Genomic DNA, 13,023 nt, shown 5'->3' on the forward strand with positions numbered 1-13,023 from the left:
ACCTTTTCGTACGCTATCATACTCATGATACCAATTCATTCATGAGAATGAATTGGTATATTACACTGTATATGGTATATAAGTATAGTAAAATATTTGGTATTAGAGGGTTACTGCACAGGATTTTGTTTTAGATAAGATTTCTTTAGTTGTTGCACGGCCAAATGCACAAACACACACGCAGCGAGACCGGCTATCAAAAATAAGAACAGACACACACAGAGGGAGTGGGACATTCTCTGCTCAGGACACCATTACTTCACTATATCTTTACATTGCAAATATTTGCTGCTGCTATATTAGTGTGCTGAACATCGAGTACAGCTCCTTTTTAAAATAACATGAACATGCAAAACAGTTAATGACCTTATTTGATTTGAATACACGGCAGGCTTTGACTTACTTTGAATCCTGTCAACTGTCCATCTAATGGACCGATCAAATAAACTCCAGCTGGATCGATGTTGTGGTAGAAATGTATGAGATATGAAGGACTGTTTTGATTTTTACTTTAATGTTTATAATTGTAATATTAAGTTGTCTGATTGTGTGATTATACAATAATCTAGTTACCATATAAAGCTGAGTGAAATGTAAAGAGATTTGGTATGACTGTGTCCATTCATACATGTTGTACCAAGATCTTCTCTGATTTGTGTTGTAATAAAACATATATTTAATTAAGGACAACTGAGGCTCATCACGTTTGTTCTATTAATCATCAAAAACAATTAAAAAACAATTAAAAACTGACACCAATGTCTGTTCAAATGTTGGAACTACTTTTTCAAGATGTCTGTTTTAAATGTTGAGATTTTTTAACTGGACACAAATGGTATCATGTAGTGGTTTGTATGCCGTCAGTAATGCAACAATATAATAATACTCATAAAACTCATTCAAATAAAGGTACTGTATACATGTAGGATATTAAGAATATTATGTTGATATATTTTCAATTTGATCTGTCACTGTGATTGTTTATTTATCAATAGGATCATTTATCAATGCCAATTTGATTTTTATTCAAATAAAACATTTGAATTTGAGAGAGAGAGAGAGAGAGAGAGAGGCGCTGTGGTATAGAGCCAGTACAATTTGGATCAGATACTCAGACACAGGAGTCCACAGAGGGAGGAAGACCAGCAACAAATACTTACAAGGTCGGTGTTCTTATTACTTTTCAATATCATCATCTTATATCCACATTATTGTGAAACAAACTTTATCTTACCGACACCTGCAAATTTGATTCTTTATTTTATGATATCAGTGATTTTCCTAAAGAATAACTACTAAACTTTAAAGTGGCACTCCATTGATTTTACAGTATCAGCATACAGTGTATTTCAAGCCTGGTGGCCCACCGGGCCTAATAGTGTGTTCCATTTACCTCGGAAGCCGGAGCTGGGAATGACGTCACACCCAAGTTGAATGCGTTCCATTTACAAGTCTGATTTTTCATTGTTTTCATAAGCTCTTGCCATGTTAGCCATTGTTAGCAAAACCAGTTGATAACAATGCATTACATTGTTTTTGTGCATACAAACAGCGTAGCAACAAGTCCACAGATAGAAGTTGGACAGGACTGTGTGTACGACTGATTTAGTGAGACACAAATAACACAGAAGTGTTAATAAACTGTATGGCACTACAGCTTTCACTACTGGTGATGCAGGGAGCAGCCATGTTGGATTTTGAGCTTGGGGAACTGTGCTGTTGTCCGAGTTCCAAGGGCAGGGGGGCATGTTTTTAACTTAGACCTCAGAAAATCCGGCTTCCATGTACAAATGGAACGCACTATAAGCCAACGGGAATCATTTTTTTAATGTATTTTTAAGACTTTTTTTAAACTACAGTAGTGATATTTTCAAATCTTGTTAGCTTTTAGCACTGACTCAATGTAGAACCTTATGGAATCTGCTCTCATCAGTCTGTGAGCATTAATGTATTAATGTACTGATGCCTGCCGGGCCCTCGTAAAAAACAAGGGGAAACCCTGCCTAATATCTAAATATATAGCAAAGGAGAGATCCCTCTTCTAGGATTTATAGATAATCAAGTTAATTTATACAATTTCTCCATTGGATTTCCTTTTTCTCTTCCAGATATGGCAGTAAACTCTTCTTCCTCCAATGACTCCGTCCGGCACCCTAACCTTCCTCTCAGCATGTATTGCTTCACCACCAGACCAAGCTCCTTCATCTTTTTCGCATACAACATCACAAAGATCCTCCTCCTCCTCCCTGTCTGCATCCTCGTCCTCTACCTGGGTCTCCAACGATGGCGGCAACATCGCTCCACCTCCGCAGCAGCAACGACGAGTCATTCAGACAGCTTCACCTACCATATGGTCGCCATGGAGCTGATTGGTGTATTTGGACACACCCTCTGCTGCTGTGGTATCTACAGGGATCATGATGATGTATTTTCTGTGGGGTTCTATCTTTGGAACATCCCCTGGTACGGAGAGACGTTCTTTCACATCCTGACCTGTGTGGAGCGCTACCTGGCTGTCGTTCATCCCGTCACCTACCTGAGTCTGAGACGAGAGAGAGGGATCAGAATCAGAAATATCAGCATTGGCTGTGTTTGGCTGCTTTCCGTTGTAGCAACAGGTCTGATGATTTTTGACACCGTATTGTTAATCATGGACATCAGCCTCTTGATTGTCTCCTTGCTCGTCATTTCCTTCTGCAGTCTTTCTGTTCTCTGCGTTCTGATTCGTCCAGGGCCAGGGGAACAGGGCGGGGACAGGGGAAGAGTTGACCAATCAAAGCAGAGGGCTTTCTACACCATCATGGCCATACAGGTTGTGCTGATGTTGAGGTGTTTTGCAAATCTGGCTGTGCTTGTTGTTAGTGTGTTGAGCAAAGGTGCTGAGTGTGTGCTGGCGATGATTATATTCTGGTTTAATCTCCCCAGCAGTCTGGTGTTACCTCTGCTGTTTCTACATAGAGCAGGAATATTAGCGTGTCGTAAGAACAACACCTAATGGATAATCAGGATTAGATTTGGTTTGATCTCCACCTGCTGCTGAGAAATATATCTGGCTCTTTAGCTGCTTGACGTTCTTTACCGGCTCGTCTCTAATGGCGCTTACCCACCGATAGTAACAGCTCTGATTGGCTTGGCTCGGCTTGGCTCGACTCGGCCGCGGTGCCCCCTCTTCCATTTTCCATTGCAGATTTAGTACCGCCACTCGCATGAGGCGAGCGTGGCTGGTCGTCATAGCAGCGCAGCAGGAAATTGCTGTGACCTAACGCAACACACACACAGAACGTCGAATGTGTGTTGTGTTTTTGATTCTCGGCATGTGGCTGTTTGCCAGAAGACACATTTTGTTTCAAAAGAAGCTGGAGGCAGCAAAAAAACCGCCGCTGGCTAAACTATTTAAAAATGGCGAGTTTGTTCAGGACACCCCCATCTGTCGCTAGCAATGATGGCGCAGTGATTAGTGACGATTCTCTCCGACCAATCAGTAGTCTGCAGGTCTTCACATCACCTTGTGGTATCGCCTCAGCTTGCTTGGAACCTCTACGGAGGTGATACTAAAAAAAAGTACCTGTTAGCAGGTACCAGGGACAGGCGAGTAGAGTCAAGGTGAGTCGAGCAGGTACCATGTAATGGAAAAACGCCATAACTGTGTCTGTCTGCTGTTTGATGTTGGGGAGGCAGTGTACACTGGGTTTACCAGAGCTGTCTGCTGTTTGACACTAAATCACACAGTTTTGGTTTTACAGTAAATGTGCCGAGTGTGAAGCCGAAACAAAAGGTTTAGAAACTCGGCAGAGCTGCAGAGTTGGGTGATAATTAGGGGTGTGACGAGACACCCAGCTCACAAGACGAGATTTTAAACACTATTTTACAGAAAACATCAATGAAGAAATAAGAAATTGAGACCAAATGTTTTGTACTTGAATTTGTCATTGTACAGTAGACAGACAGACAGAAATAAAGCTTATTTTACTATTGTTTCACATTGATTATATTCTAAAGCACAAATAAATTACCATCAAACACTCAACAGATGATTTTTGTGAAGACAGATGCTCAGAATCAGAATCAGAATCAGAAAGGGCTTTATTGCCAAGTACGTTGCACATACAAGGAATTTGTCGATATTTGTTGTTGGAGCATGTCACACATTCAAATATAAGAAGGATAAAAAGAATATAAACAATATAAGTATAAACATATACACACAGTATGTATTAATAACGATAAAATAAATTTAAATAAATAGTAAAATAGTAAAAGATGCTCTTTTCTCCTCCTCTGCATTTTATTATATTGCAGCACTAAACAAGGAAGTAGGCTACTCTAGTATCGATTTATGACCATTATAGGACAAACAGAGAGCATTTATCTTTGTTTAATATCATATATGCAAAAGTAAACTCAGAGTCAACCCTGGAGAACGGGCGGCGATTTTCTACGCTTATTTCAAGGCTGCTGCTCTGCACTTTTAATCTCGCGGGGGCGAGATCTCGTCACACCTCTAGTGATAATACTTTCAGAGGCATTTTAATCATTATTCATATTAGATGAGCCTTAATATTTAGTGTTTTGTATTAGAGGGCTTGCACTAATACTGGTCAATACTTGCAGAAATCAAACCTTCCTAAAGTTTGTCTAACCCCCTGCTATACTCATATATTTATTCCTCTAAAACTGATTTCTTAGCTTTTTTTTCTTTGTATGCAGTTTCATAGTTGTTATCATCCCGTGGCTGAATCCAATTGTGAGTTTTTGTTGTGCCCCCCCCCCCCCCCCCTTTAATTAACTGAAGTTGCTGTATGGCTTGTGTTCCCTTTAAACAACACATACAATCTGTTATGTAACTTTTGCTTCACTGCTTAATCCTGATTAAACAACTATAAAAGGGGGTTTGAATGGTTTTATTTAAACTTTCTGCACACCAGGCAAAACCCAAACAGTAATTTACACACTCTCTCTCTCTCTCTCTCTCTCTCTCTCTCTCCCTCTCTCCCTTTCTCTTTGGTTTGCTGTGCCAACCCTTCCCCATACTCTATGTTCTGTTGTTTTTGAGGGTCATTGTGGAAAAAACTTGAACACGAAACAATTGTAGTTCCACAACATTTTATTTCCTCTAGTAGAATAATGAGCCCAGTGCATCGGTGCTAGATCAATTTTTTTTAACTTTTTACTTGGTGAACACATTAAATTCTGGCCGTGTTAGGATGCACTTCACATGTCGGTAACCCCTGTGTTTAGCTAGATATAACTGACATAATGTATTAACATTCTCATGATGGATTAAAGTTCTGCAAGTGGCATAATTTAAAGCTATGGAACCATGTAGTCAAATTTCTCTTTGCCTTCACCACATTGTGTGCTTTCAAAAGAATTTTTTAATAGTCAGTCCTCCAGGAATTCGCAGTGTCGCGATCACAACAATTCACGCAAATTCAACCATTCACCGTGAATTCGGTGCAACTCACAATTTTGACCAATCACCCCAACTTTACCCCAAATTTTACCAATAACCGGAGTTTCCCACGACTTGAACCAATCACAGCAGTCCCATGTGCCAGACTTTGTATCTGTATTTGACTCTGTGAGCCACTGACCAAGCGGGAGTGAGAACAGGTTGACGTACGTCGCCGAATTCATTTCCTTATTTCTGATATGAACACGAGACGTGTGTGACTCGAACATCTCACATTTACCAACAAAATGTACAGCGAAAGACCGTGCAAAACATTTCAGACTGACCTGCCAACCTGTATACATTTTATGTATGTTTTTTCACTATAAAAACCAGAGATAAGACCTAAATTGAGCACAGCTATGCTCGTTATTGTAGGTGCAATGATAAGTTAAAGTCCAATAAGTAACGTTATTTTATCAAACCGTATGAATGTGTGTCCCAGGCCAGGATAGGAAATTAACTAACAATGTAAAGATCAACAAGCCACTGACACATATGTTCAAATTTGATTCATTCAGTAAATTATAATTTATTGCCATTGGCCACCAGCCATTTTCATATTATACCAACATTTGCAGCATCCTGAGCCTTTTTGGTTACTAGGAAAACTCATCCCAGAGAAGTTTTATTCTCCCTAACAGTTTTTTTCTTTTTGCAATTTTCACTGTCTCTCGCAACTTCATTGCAAAAAATATATAAAAGACATCGCAACTTTTACCGCAATTTTTTACAAAAGTTCCCGCAAAATCAGGCATTTTGGGCCGCGACAATCTTAAAAAAAGGCTGCAAAATTCTGGAGGGACTGAATAGTATTGACTTCACAGTGTTTTTAATATTGGACACCAAAAACACCAAGAAATTGTATTGATTTTGTAAGATATCATATGAATTGTCGTGCATACATTTTCATATGATATGGAACCCGTTCATGAGAATGCGTTCTACAGTTAAGTTAATTCTCCAAAAAATAAATGTAAGTCTGTAATTTGATAATATTGTGTGTCCCACTCATCACTAAATCATTGCTTCGTGGCGTGCCGTCAATCACTCCCCTGCTTCCTCTGCCTGCAACGCTGTCCAGCCCCTTCCTGTTCAACCTCTGCCGCCTCTCTTTATAATATGTCTGTACAAGTAATTCTCCAAGTGCATGGTGACTACTTATATAGGAGCTTGGATTTCTTTCTTCTTTCTAAAAGTAAGTACAGATTTAAAAAAAACATTGAGTTTGTTCAGAGGGTTGTGTTTTACCAGCGGGAGTATTTGCTGTTCATTAGTGTGCACTGCTGACATTATCTCAAACATCAGCATTTCTATGATAGACACAGGATTGGATAAGTGTCACAACACATTTGAGAATTAAGATAGATAGATGGTTGGATTTACTGTTAAAGCAGCTTAGAGTATTAAAGATTGTTTGTTTGATTGTAAGATTATTTTATAAATTCTACATTTCTTAAACTGTTTTTTGCATCAGCCATCGACCCACAGAGAAAGTAGAGACTGCTTTAGAGAAGTTTAATTTCCTCTTTTTTTTGCTTGTGTGCCAATTCAGCTGACAGACACATGACATGTGACTCATCATAATGGGGCATTATAGGCTCTCAGATTATGATATCGTACCGAGAAAACATTCAGACATTTGATCAGACTCTAGAATTTTTCTTCGAATGATCTCAACTAGAATTTAAAATAAAGTTCCGTGGGTTTCAACGTTTGGCTGTACAGCCTGAGTTTGTATCGAAGAGGTTACTTTGACAGAGCCAGGCTAGCGGTTTCCACCTGCTTCCAGTCTTTATGCTAAGCTAAGCTAAGCTAACGTTAAACTCAAGGTCCATACTTAACACACAGACATGATCATCAAAAGTGTATTTTACACTAACATTCTGCTCACTGGATTTACATTTAACTTTAAAAATTGTCTCTCCTCTCAGGGAGAAGATGATCTGCTGGTTTATGCTGACCTCTTGTGTCTATGGTTAGTTTCCATTTTGAATTACTGGCTTAAAAGAGCTTTAAGATACAGACAAAAATGTCAAAAATGTTACAACTATCCCCGGACTCCCCTCACTCACTTTCCCGTTTCGACCATTCCTTGATGTTTTCTTGCATTTTATGGTGGACACCTTGTAACTGCTGATGAAATGAAGTCTACTCTCTCTATTTCTTCTACAGGGTTGTATGTCGTGAGGGGGGCTTCAACCTTCTATCAGGCAGAGAAGAACAAAAAAGTCACAATAAAATGGGACAGTCAGATCAAACCTGACATGTCTTCCACCAACCTGGTGTGTGTTTTCAAGTCAGAGGTTAATAGGGTTTTATTCCATATGATAAATGGTGTTGAGGTCCCAGAGTCTCAGGATGAACAGTTTGCAGGACGAGTCCAGTGGGACAAAGATGTCCTCAGAGAAGGACGACTCAGACTTCATGTGTCCAGACTCAGGACTGAAGACTCGGGAAATTACTGGTGTAAATTAACCACCATTTATGGCGAGACCATGGCAAACGGTAAAGTGACTCAGTAGAAATTTCCGAATTCCTTGCATTTCAGGTTTATCAGGTGCTTTGGTTAAAAGGAAAAAGCAGTGATGGTCTGCTGAATTTACATGATAAAGTTATTATAATAGTAATATAATATACATTTCTCCCACAGAAACATTTGTTTTGAACGTAACCACAACAAAGTCTAGACTGACAACTCATATAGGTGAGTCAAGACTGAGACCTCCACTTACACTTATTGTACCCAAAACTATCATCATTTCCTAAACCTAACCAGGTAGTTTCGTTTCCATTCACAACGTTAACCACATGATAAAAACTGTGACTATTTCACATCCTGCACCTCTAGCTGGTACTCTACAACGGGAAGTCTTTGGCAAACTGTTGACCCTTCTGTTACGTATGAGGATGTATCAGTTTCATGTCAACAAAAATAGTTTGAAATGAAAATGAGTTTACTCCAAAGCCCAGCTTCCTTATTTTCTGGGAAAAACAAGCAAAGTCCTAAAGCTTCAGAAAATGAAATTACCGTCACTTCCAATATATAAATAAACGTGTTCATAGTGTCACCCTCTGGCCCAGATTTTCATTGGTAAGATGGTGGTGCTATAATTTTTGAATTTCACTGCATGATAGGGCACTGATTGCTGAAATCTTTTGAGACACCAACATTTACTTGTACTTTTTCTACAAATAACAAAAAAAAAGCTTTGCGCCAAATGCATAACTGCAATGCATTGCAGGTGATCTACACCTCTGGAGTGACCATGGTTGTTCCCTCGCTCCCTCAGCCCTCCGAGGGTCGATCTCACTGAGCGGTTGGGATTCCCCCAGGGGCAAGTGCTTAGGAGAAGTAAACAAGGACATAAGGACATGTGAATGGAATGCAGCACATGACCTTAAAGTGAGCAGGAAAGATTGTGGCCAATGGGCACAAATGTGGTCACTTTATGTAACATTAACACACATCCTAAACTTTTATCCCTGGCCATTGCACATATTATACATACTGTGAAAGTTTGCACATTCCCTGATTAATATTTTTTGCACACCCTGCACAAAACCGTGCAACCTTCTTTCCTTACCTTTTCCATATTGCACACATTTGTCATAGTACATGCGTTTTGTTGTAAAATATCTATTCTGTATTTATGATTCATTGTTTTATTCCCTTTTAACATTTTTATTGTATTCACCAAATACACCAAGACAAATTGCTTGTAAGAAAAAAATTACTTTGGCAATAAATCTGATTCTGAGATGCAGAAATTTGGCAGCATGGCTGACTCACACTGTTTTTCCTCTTGTCTAGTCTGGATACGCTACAGCTTGACACCCTGGTTGGAAGCAGTTGTGGCCCTCAATGGTTCCTAATATTTCTTCTGCCCATGGATACTGACTATTTGCACACATTGTCTGCAAATGTTTTGAAGTCAATATTTCAAATCCTTCCTTCAAATCCAAAGTATAATCATATTTTAAAGCATGGGCTTCACATGGGAAAAACTCAGAGAAATAGTCTGAAGAGATCATTGTATATTTTGTGTATTTAATGAGTTGCACACAGTGCTGCAGAAAACAAGCTCCAGAGAAACAAAGGTGACCGATTGAGGGGAAAAAACCTGATTGTGGCATTTAACATGATTGTTTAATAGACTAAAAGAGCTAAGATAGCTTGTGTAACATAGCAAACTGGCCCCACTCACAGGGAAAGTAAATGTTTTAAGGTAAAGTAAATTATGAGGTTAGGCTGTCTGACACTGGCTGATGTTGACAGGTAGATGGTACATGGCTTGGTGGTATATGTGTTCTGATAGCAGATGAAAATCAACCTGAGGACATACTATCACTCCGTCCTTACTCAGCAACACACGCAAGCACCCAAACGCCTAAATCAGCAAGGAACTGTGAAAAGTGAGGCGAAGGGTGAAGATAACTGAGTGGGGACAGAGTGACTCATCATTACTGTCTGAGAGGTGGCCTCACCCAAAAGAACATGCATCATACCCATCCTATTTCCATGTTTTTGCAATGGCCTTCAATGAGGACGATGATGTAGCCCGCAAGCCAAATCAAAACAAAAAAGCCCAAAAAAATATATGTGCTACAGGTGTTGCTGGAGCTTTGACATCAACGGCCTTTGACCCACAACACTCTTAGACTGCACAAAACAACAGAGAATCAGCTTTAAAATAAAGTCCTGTTCCTATCATTGGCGATAATATTCCCAACAACATACAACAGCTTAAAACAAACTTAAACTAAAAAAAAGAACATTTAAAAGCTTCCTAATGACAATTTGAACCTGCTGATTTTGGTGACTAATAATGGTTTTGCTTCTTTCTTTTTTTTTTGAAGGTTAAAGAAATAGTTCACCCCAAAACAATATAAACTGTATATAGTATTCATCTCCCTGCACTTTCTATGGTCCCAGAAAACCTTTCAATTAAATGGCGTTAAAAAGATCGGAGCGCCCGAAAAATGAAAGCATATCAGTGCAAAGAGACTTTGACGGAGTCCAAACGAAACAAAGCAAACAAGTTATAAAACGTCCAAAAAACTAAACTATTTTCACTTAACAAAAACAAAGCAGAAATTTTGGATAATATCTAGAAACAAATATCTGCATATGAATGCAGATACATTTTTAAAAGCTAAATCAACATCTACGACATGAGCCCAGGTAGAGCGGTCGCCTACCAATCAGAAGGTAGGTCCCTGGCTCTGCAGTCCCATGTCAAAATGTCCTTGGCCAAGCCACTGAACCCTTAATCGCTCCCGATGATAGTCTAGCTAGCTGTCTGGATTTATCCTGCAGAGATCTGAGGAGCAGTTAACCATAGTCCTCATGAATCCACCTCCTGAAAAAGCCCAGTTTGCTCTGATTGGTTAGCGTTTCCAGCTCTTCTGTCTCTGACTGTACGTACACACCGCAGCCGACTTGAGCTTCAAAGTTCCAGGAAGTCATTCATTTTCAATGGAAGCCGGCTTCTCTCAGCTGCCAGAAGCGGCAAATCCATCGGCGTCGCGTTTTGGGCATGTTGAGCGTTAAAACTAGGTCAACTTTATGGTAATGAGCTATGACGCAGTTCAGCGGCAAACGACCAGCAACCAATTGGATCGACGTCCTTCGCGCTGGCTGATTCCAGAGAAACACACGATCGAACATAGAATGCTGCTACGTCAGAGCGGCCAAAGCGTCAAAAGCTTCCCCGTACTTTTTGACAAGCGTCCTTGACCGGGCGGCCAGAGCTTCTTTGCAGCTCAAGTCGGCCGCGGTGCATACGTACAGTGAGTCTCTGCAGCGTCATTGCAGCCAGGGAATAACTATAACAGTACTGAAGAGGCCTTTTTTACTAACATGTAGTATAGTTGTGACATCACAATGTACAGAAGTCCTGACGGCTCGTTTAAAGGCACAGTTTCTAAATACAAGCTGTGTTCATTTCTCTGTAGATTGAGCGTATTTCAAAGTAGAATCTTGATCAGCTTTATAACCAAAAGAGACATGGAAATCTCACTTTTTAACAATATGGGACCCTGAAATAGGTGATCACGACAGGACATATGTCATGTGGGGTTCCGTAGTGTGCTTGCATCATTGCAAACCAAACGGATTAAATGCATACAATGTAAGAAAAACACAAACTTTGGTTTGGACTTTCCGATTTGAAAAGACTATAAGACTATTTCAGTAAAATCTTTTGCTACTAAATGCTCTCCTAAAGAAAACTGTACTTAGCAGGTCAAACTGCTTTGGTTCGGCAAAGGCTTTGAATGTTTGATCCACCTCCCCTTGAAATGATTTGTAACATTGAAATCAAAAATATCTTTAAGGACAGGCTGATTATGCTGCAGCTGTTGAAAGCTGAAGTATTTTCAGGGATGGGAGGGCAGACGTGCATTCATCCACACCGCAGCAAGCTGAAACATGTACAGCATGACAGCATTTGTGGAAACTGCACGGTTTGTTCATTTTGGTAACACAGTGAATCCGCAAAGCTACACTCGGGTTATGTAGATTTTAGAAAATCTCAGCATCCGTTTATTCAGTCCGCATTGGAATTCTGGTGACCTCCAAAGTAAGTAATTAGGTTATTTTTTACTGTGTACAATGTACAACAGGCTCAGAGACAACCACAGCTGTACTTTGTCTTAACCATACTCCGATCATGTTAGCAAGCTAACATGCTGAGCTATGATTATAAACATGGTAAACATTAGCTTTTTTGGCATTGTTAGTACGTTAGCATGCATCCCTCCATCTCCATATGAGTAATGTAGTTTTAATTAAAACAACAGAAGGCAGGCAGAATGGTTAGTTTAGAAATAGACATGCAGAGACAAAACAAGAAGGTAGCATTATTAGCAGGGCTGCTAGACCTCGTGGTCGCAAGATCATTGAACCAAGGGCAGGAGAAAGTATAAATAACTTGTGAAACGATTGTTTCGTGGTTCAAATCCTATTATCCACTGGCTACCACAAGAACAAAGCAACACGAAGCAGGGTTCAGTTCACAATGTTATAATGGTTTAATGAGTGTGGCAGGACAAGAATGGACCGGAATCAGATTGCAGTGCAGCGGTGTAGCTCCCTCGTGGCGTGGCTGGTGTGCAGGGTTGGGTCAGGTCTTGAGGAATTCAGCTGGGTGGGCGAGGTGCAGTAGAGGGGCTCACCGGTGAAGTTGTGCAAGGAGAGGACAGAAGACCTCGAGTTCCAGTGAAGATTGATGGGTCGTTCGGCTCCAGTCTTCAGCCTCAATTTACGGGCTTTCTGGGTGTAGGAAATAGAGCAGTGGTTAGCTTGAGTGGCAAACATAGACTACGGTGCAGCTGGAGGCGTGTACCCAGCATGGCAACGATTCAGGGGCCATTTGGCCACATGAGACTTACAAGAATCTACAAAAAAAAACACATATTGGTCCATAGAGATGTTTTTTTTTCATATTTTCAAACCCTTAGTATGCTTTAACAAGCCAGTGAACTGTGGCAAGGATTTATATTACACACAGTACATCTGTTTTTATTCTGTGTCATGCTTCAATTTTATGTCCAACACCTTGTATGTT

The 13,023-nt window shown here is 40.0% G+C and overlaps 1 long non-coding RNA gene across 1 annotated transcript; it reads left to right on the forward strand.

Annotated features, from left to right (window-relative positions):
* Window positions 1-6,543: 6,543 nt before the first annotated feature.
* LOC116060416 lies at window positions 6,544-8,641 on the forward strand. Its single transcript, XR_004895595.1, has 4 exons — window positions 6,544-6,650; window positions 7,387-7,430; window positions 7,628-7,960; window positions 8,106-8,641. It is a non-coding gene; the product is annotated as an uncharacterized LOC116060416 (long non-coding RNA).
* The last annotated feature ends 4,382 nt before the right edge of the window (window positions 8,642-13,023 follow it).

Source organism: Sander lucioperca, chromosome 17 (genome assembly GCF_008315115.2).
Source record: "Sander lucioperca isolate FBNREF2018 chromosome 17, SLUC_FBN_1.2, whole genome shotgun sequence".
NCBI lineage: Eukaryota > Metazoa > Chordata > Actinopteri > Perciformes > Percidae > Sander > Sander lucioperca.